This window comes from Mus caroli, chromosome 1 (assembly GCF_900094665.2).
Source record: "Mus caroli chromosome 1, CAROLI_EIJ_v1.1, whole genome shotgun sequence".
Classification (NCBI taxonomy): Eukaryota; Metazoa; Chordata; class Mammalia; order Rodentia; family Muridae; genus Mus; species Mus caroli.
This window is the reverse complement of record NC_034570.1, coordinates 100,905,497-100,912,601: the sequence shown is the minus strand read 5'-3', so window position 1 is coordinate 100,912,601 and position 7,105 is coordinate 100,905,497. Positions and strand designations below refer to the sequence as shown.

The window sequence follows — 7,105 nt, the reverse complement described above, 5'->3', positions numbered from 1 at the left end:
AATATCCTGTGGTGGGTGTTGTGGGTAGCTGGCGGGTGTCAGCAGACCCTGCGCTCTAGCTACCCAGGTGCTGTTCAGACTGGAAGAGGCTTGTGCCCCTACTCAGGCCGGTTTTCTGCTTCCCTAACTAATGCAGTCTCAGGTCCCGCGTGCAATTGGATTGGAGCAGAAGCTGTGTTCCACTCACCACAAGTCTTAAGATCCTAGCTGGCGGGTGTCAGCCGACCCTGCGCCCTAGCTATGACCGGAAGAGCAATTATGTTCTTAGGGATGAAATTAAATAGGGATCCTTGACACAGAAATTCCTTCTTCACTTTCCTCTTCTCTATCCTTTTTTTCTTAGTAAGGGGTAGGGAGTTGAGAGAGAAAAGGAGGTATAGAAATATTATAGAAATTAGACAACAAAAAAATTACTGAATCTATTCTTTTAAACCATAAAGTATTATTCTAGAGTCATAATCTTGCATTGATAGAGATCTTTACATTTTAGTATAATGCTGGGGTTAAATTTTGGTACATTTACCCAGAATTTTGCAAATTGATAGAGGTTTAAGGGTTTCATTGGTATAAATATTTGTATATTGATACAAACTTTAATATTATTTTTGTTACAACATAGTATGTTTCAACTCAGATAGGCATTGTGCCTATGTAACTTATTTAAACATACAAGGATTAATCCCAGTTCATTTAATAACAGCTATTAGAAAATATTTTGAATAATTAAATAATGCAAGCCAATAGTCAGCCAATCAAAGTCTTAGTTATGTTAGATATTATTCTGAATTATCACAAAAAATATACATTCTGGTATGTATAGATAATGGTTACCTGGAGAGAGGGAATGTTGGTTTGATGAGATACACTATGAATAGATACATGGCCTTCAAAAGCATCAAAGATCAACAGAATAAGTCATTTAACATAATTTCATTTTAAAAAGATCTTTTAATGATGAGACAGATATGCTCCTGACAGTAACCCCATTGATCCACAAAGAAGATGATGATGATGAATGTTACCTCCATGTGGAGTTGCTTTATTTGTAGGAAACAAGCAACTGGGCAATAAGTTCCCTATCTTCATCGACTGACCAAGCCCTTTCAGTCATTCAATAGGATCCTGAGGGAGGGAGGGAGGGAGGGAGGAAGTAAGATAGAGATAAAGCAATTAGACAACATTATAGAATGTCCCCAGCCAGAACTGAAGCAAGTTTAGTTTTTTCCATAATCTCCTTTTATACTGTTATCAGTAAGGGGTATAAAAAAGAATAGGGTCAGTTCTTGGACAATAACAAACAAAGCATAAACAAAATAGTCAAGGAACAAAGCTCTGGAGGTCACTCCATTCAGGGACTTATCAAGATAATCTAGATAGAAGAAAAACATTCCTCAGCTGGATGTTTCTACACTTGATCTTAGCCAAAAGGCCGAGAAGCGATCAGCTGTATGTTTCTTAACCTTATTTTCTTGTCCTGGCCCAATGTCAAATGTTCTTTCCAATTTCTTTGAGGTGACTCCAAAGGCTTTCCACAATCTATGGGCAAAATGCTGTCCAAAAAGGACAAATGGACACAGGATAGTTGACAGCTACTAAGCTCTGCCAAACAGAGTAAGCTAGTCTTTCATAATTCCTGCTTCATTTAAAGTGTCAGTTGTTTAGGACCAGCAGGCTAAAGATAAATGCCTGAAAGTTATAAAACATATTGGGGATTGTTCAGGCAGTCCTCTATCTTCCTCATTTCTTTAATTTTTGGAAGTTTTGTTCCTTAGCTCCCTTCATAGTCAAATAATATTTGTTCCTTCTCAGTTCTCAGACTTGTTGGGGGGCGGGGGTAAGACTAGATTACTACAATCTAATAATTAAACTTAAGTTGGTCAAAGTTTTTTTTTAATTTTTTTTATATTTTATTTTTTATTTCCCTTTTTTTAATTAGGTATTTTTTTCATTTACATTTCCAATGCTATCCCAAAAGTCCCCCCTCCCCTTCCCCCTCCCCTCCCCACCCACTCCCACTTCTTGGCCCTGGAGTTCCCCTGTACTGAGGCATATAAAGTTTGGAAGACCAAGGGGCCTCTCTTTCCACTGATCGCTGATTAGGCCATCTTCTAATCTGGATCTGAAAAGATGTTTTTAGGATGGTAATACATGCTAAAATTCAAAAACAAAATTTAGATACAGTATTTTAAAGTCATTAAAATATGTTAGATCTAAGTTCCCAAATAATAACAGATTAGACTTTTTAAATATAACTATTACTTAATAATTTTCAGAAGTGTTTCATTATTGTTTGTACTATATATTTTTGTTTGTTGTAAGAGAAAGAGCCTTTTTAATTTAAGAAAAAAGGGAATTATGGTTTGGTCTTTTGCTTGTATTGAAATTCTAAATAATAGCCCTCAAGATGTGATTTTTCCCCAGGGACAAGAGAGTCTGCAGGTGCCTTTGTAAAATACCCAAATGATACAATGTAATCTTACTTCACCAAATTATCCCTCATTAGCAAATAAGGATGCCTACAGCCAAAAGGTAGGCAGAAGAGAGATAGGTAGAGTTCTCAGGTGCCTGGGCTTGTGGCTATGGAGATAATGAGAGGGGGAGGAGGAGCAGGAGCAGGAGGAGGAGGAGAGGAAAGAGTAGAGATGCCATAGGGTACTTGAGATATGAAAACATGGCCTTGTGTTTTGGTCAATTGGAGTTTAAAGCATCCCAGATGGAACATAGTAAATTATAATTTGGGTTTATTGAAGCAAAATAGGTTATAATAGCATAGAGGGGAAATATCTGTCCAGCTTCAGTACTGATTAAGGCTTATTATAAAACAAAAACTTTGTAGGCCGGGCGTGGTGGCCCACGCCTTTATTCCCAGCACTTGGGAGGCAGAGGCAGGAGGATTTCTTGAGGTCGAGGCCAGCCTGGTCTATAGAGTGAGTTAGTTCCAGGACAGCCAGGACTATACAGAAAAACCCTGTCTCAAAAAACCAAAAAACCAAAACAAAACAAAAAAAATTTTGTGTCTTTTATCCATAACTGAATGATCACAGGCAGGGCAAAATTCTCAGTTTGATATAACATAATTATGACAACACAAGAAAGGAAAGGTTTTAGGTTTCTGTGTTGTTATTGTGTCTAAAGTTGACAAGGGATTAATTGAGCAGACTAGTTTGCAAACTTGACACAAGCTAGAGTTATCTGAAAGGAGGGAAATTAATTTGAATATGCCTCCAGTCTAGCTGTTGGGTACTTTTTAAGTTACTGATTGGTGGTAGGGAAACCAACTTCTTGTGGATGGTACAATGCTACATTGGTAGTCTGGAGTTTTTCATCACAGCTGTAGTAACCTTATGTAAGTCATGGAGTTAACTATGGTTTTTTTTTTTTGAAGTCTCATGAAACAGCTCCCTTCCAAGTTAGCATGACTATTTGTATGGACCCCTTCCAGCCATGCTTATATAGCAATGCTAGTGAGAAATCATATATATATATGCAATTTCTAGGATACACAATATCACATAAAACTCCCTGTTCCTCTGGCTCTTAGAGTCTTTCCCCATTCTCCACTATTGGTCTTTATGCCATAGGTGTAAGAGTTGTTATTCAGGGTTTTTCTTTGTTTGGTTTTCTTTGTCTTTGTTCTGTTTTTTTAGAGGTTGAAGTGAAGGTTTATTATATATATGGAAAATCATAACCAGAGACAGAGAGACATATAGGAGAATCCAGAGTGATTGGCATGGCTCAGGGTCACAGTCACCCTGTGAATGGGGAGAGGACAGAATAAAGAAAAGCAAGGAACTAGTTAAAGAGCCAGGAGGCCCAAAGGTACAAAGAAGGCATGTAAACAAAATTGTTGGATTACCCAGGAAGGATCCATCCATCCCACTAAGCTAGAGTGGTCTGTGTAGGGGGTAGGGTGATCTATGTAAGGGGTAGGGTATGCCAAGCAGGAAAGGCCTATAATAGGAAGGTTGCAAGGAACAGGAAGAACATGGCAGTCAAGTCCGCTTTGAAATGTACCTTTGCCTTTTACTCCATGTTTGAAACCTAATACTTCAAAATTATTGTTGGTAATAAATAAATGATAAAGGGAGCTATGTAATCTCCTCCCTGATTACGTAGAGTCTGTAGCTTTTTATATCTTGATGTCATCAGTCAAGAGGCAGACTCATTACATGGTAGCTATTTTTTAAATCTTTATTTTCTTAAACAAGAGTTGAATCTAAGTTACGTATACAGTATACTCTAAACTAAAATTGAATCATATATAGTAGGTTTTAGCAAATTAAAATTCTTATGTATAGTTTTAAATTATAAGCCTTTTGTTTAAATTTAAAATTAAATTTTGTTACATATTATTTTATAGATTTTAAACTATACCTTGTGAATTTATGAAACTTGAGATATATTTTGTGGCATAGTCTTCAGACTTATTTTTGAGAGCAGAATGTAGAAAAATCAAAGAGATAAAAGATTTTTTATGTGTGAAGTTATAGTACCTTAGCTAACAGAATATGACATCATTTTATTGTGTTGCACAAAGTTGTTGCAATTTGGGAAAATTTGAAATTAAGTTTGCCATTCTTTGACCATTGATATGTACTAGTGCCGAATATAGTAAAAATCTGAATCTGTGGAAGAAGAGAGAGAGAGTCGCAAAATAGAACGAACAACTTACATGGGGATGTGAACTGAAGCAAGTAGGAGGGAGAGATAGCATACTGGGACTTCAGGCAGGAACTAAATGATCTAAGATGGGGTAGAAACCCCCAAATAATATTTACCATAACATATAGCTATGGAAAATTTTAGGAGCCAGAAAAGTGCCTCCTTTTAGGGAACAGCAGGCCAAAAACTAGAGAGATGAAAACAGCAGTTAGAAAGTAGGTAGAGAAGGGCACACATGAAAGAATTGAACTCTAGAATTAGGAATCAAATTCTACAGGTGAGAGAAGCCAACAGAAACATGATCCATTCAAACTTTAGGAGAATCAGATCTACAGCTTGATTCAGAATGACCAAGTTCCTTTGCAAGGGAATTCATTTATGCCTTTATTTCATATATGTCATTCATCCAGATGAATTTTTAAAATGAAAAGAAAAAGGAAAATAATTTTAAAAAAGAAAGAAAAAGACTACTCCTATATATGGTGGGGGAGAAGGTTTATTATACATATGTAAGAGACATAGGAGAGAATAGTCAGAGGCAGAGAAATCTGGGACACTCCAGAGTAGACATGTTATTCACTTTGAATGTCATGAAAAATTTCTCTGAATCTAAAGTTGACTAATAAACCTTACAGGTAAAGTTTAGTATAATAACACATTAGAAAATCTATTGGTTCATACATAAAACACAGAAAATATTACCTGAACCCAAATTAGTTATTTTATTCTAACATACTTTTTGTCAGTAAAATATATTGAATTATGTAAAATAGATAAAACATGTGAATGTATGAGTATATTATATATAATACATATGTACAAGTATAGATTGATAATAATATTTATGGAGTTGTAACTGGATATTAGGAACATATGTAAACACTTATTTAACAGAGTCAATATTCAGATTTTAATTTATTCCTAAATATTTGTTTCTCTTTCTGCACCATTTATTCTTAACATACATGTCACAAGATAATTGATACTAATATTTTATATTTCATAATATCTTAATTCTACTTACCATCGCCAGACTTAATCAAAGAGATGCTAGAGGTGCCTCTTTATTTCCATGTTGCAATAATTATATACATTAAAATATTTTTGAGAATTGTTAAACATTAAAGATTTATAAATTTTCATTTACAAGAGAATATCCCATAAGCAGTCCTCTTAAGGTTTGCTTGTTTCCTACCTAAAATATCTAACCTCTGGCAACAACCAATTTATAGATATTTCTCTCTTATTTCCTTTTTATTATTTATTTGTTCTAGAAAAAATAAGATATAGATCTCTTGCTAATTACATTAATTTTCCTATACATTTTATTGCACTTTAAACTGCTAAGAATATAGTATTGATTTATATTGGCAATTAGAACTTTTATTGGAATTTTCCAAAAAAATGTAAGATCTAAAGGAAAATAATTTTTCTACAAAATGTCAGTAGGTGAATGCATTCAGAAAATTGACTTGAGTCTTTAGAGCAAAATCCATTTTTCATAATATACGTTTTATGTTTACTACTCTAAATCCTTCCACACCTGTTATAATCAGGCCAAGATGGAAACACTTGTGCTCTCTGAGGTGGGTGGGGTTTTCTATGATATTTAAATGATGGGTGATGCACTACAATTATAAGTAACATCAAAGTCATGAATAATTATTCATGTGCTGGGATTAAATTTCTCCTGTTGCTATAGTTAATAATTCTCACAATTATACAACCAAATGAAGAATTTGAGTAGTTTTCAGATGTAAGAGAAAACCCCTAAGGTTCGTGTCTTTCCCTCATGGCAGAAGAAAGTTTTTGAGCGGTTGGAAAGGACGGGAAGAAGAAAGAAAAAGATGCCTCAAATATTTTAGAAAATCTACACATCCTTAGAGAAATCTTTGGGTACCAAGGGTATTAAAGAACTATGATGCAAATAAATATGTTAAAATATCATCATAGGTTTCAGAAATAGGTTTTTCTCCAGGGTAAAAATAAATAAATAAGTAAATAAATAAATAAATAAATCTAGAGACATATAAAACTATGCAGTAAGAAGTTCTTATTTTTCAAAATTTCTCAATAACCCATGGAATGTATATATATATATATATATATATATATATATATATATATTCTTCTATATTTTCTTCTGAAAGAAAATGACAACTACAAAGAAAACAGTCCTTTGGTATTTCCTCATCTTCTAGTCAAATCTTTGAGAAAGCATTAAGTTGTAAGATTCTTTTCCACATATAGTAAATTCATTCACTGCATAAGTGGAAACTTCCTTGTTATTGAATCCATATAGTGATTGTCTTAGTGATGCTGAATTAAGAGAAAGTATACTGAATACTATGAATTTTTCAGAGGACATTCTAGAGGGCTGACGAATGCACCATGAATTCAGCTTTAATATTAAAATCCAATTGCACTATATGGAGATTCATTT

The 7,105-nt window shown here is 34.2% G+C and overlaps 1 pseudogene; it reads right to left on the bottom strand.

Annotated features, from left to right (window-relative positions):
• Positions 1-1,311: 1,311 nt before the first annotated feature.
• LOC115032548 lies at positions 1,312-1,441 on the bottom strand (annotated as a pseudogene).
• Between the last annotated feature and the right edge of the window lie 5,664 nt (positions 1,442-7,105).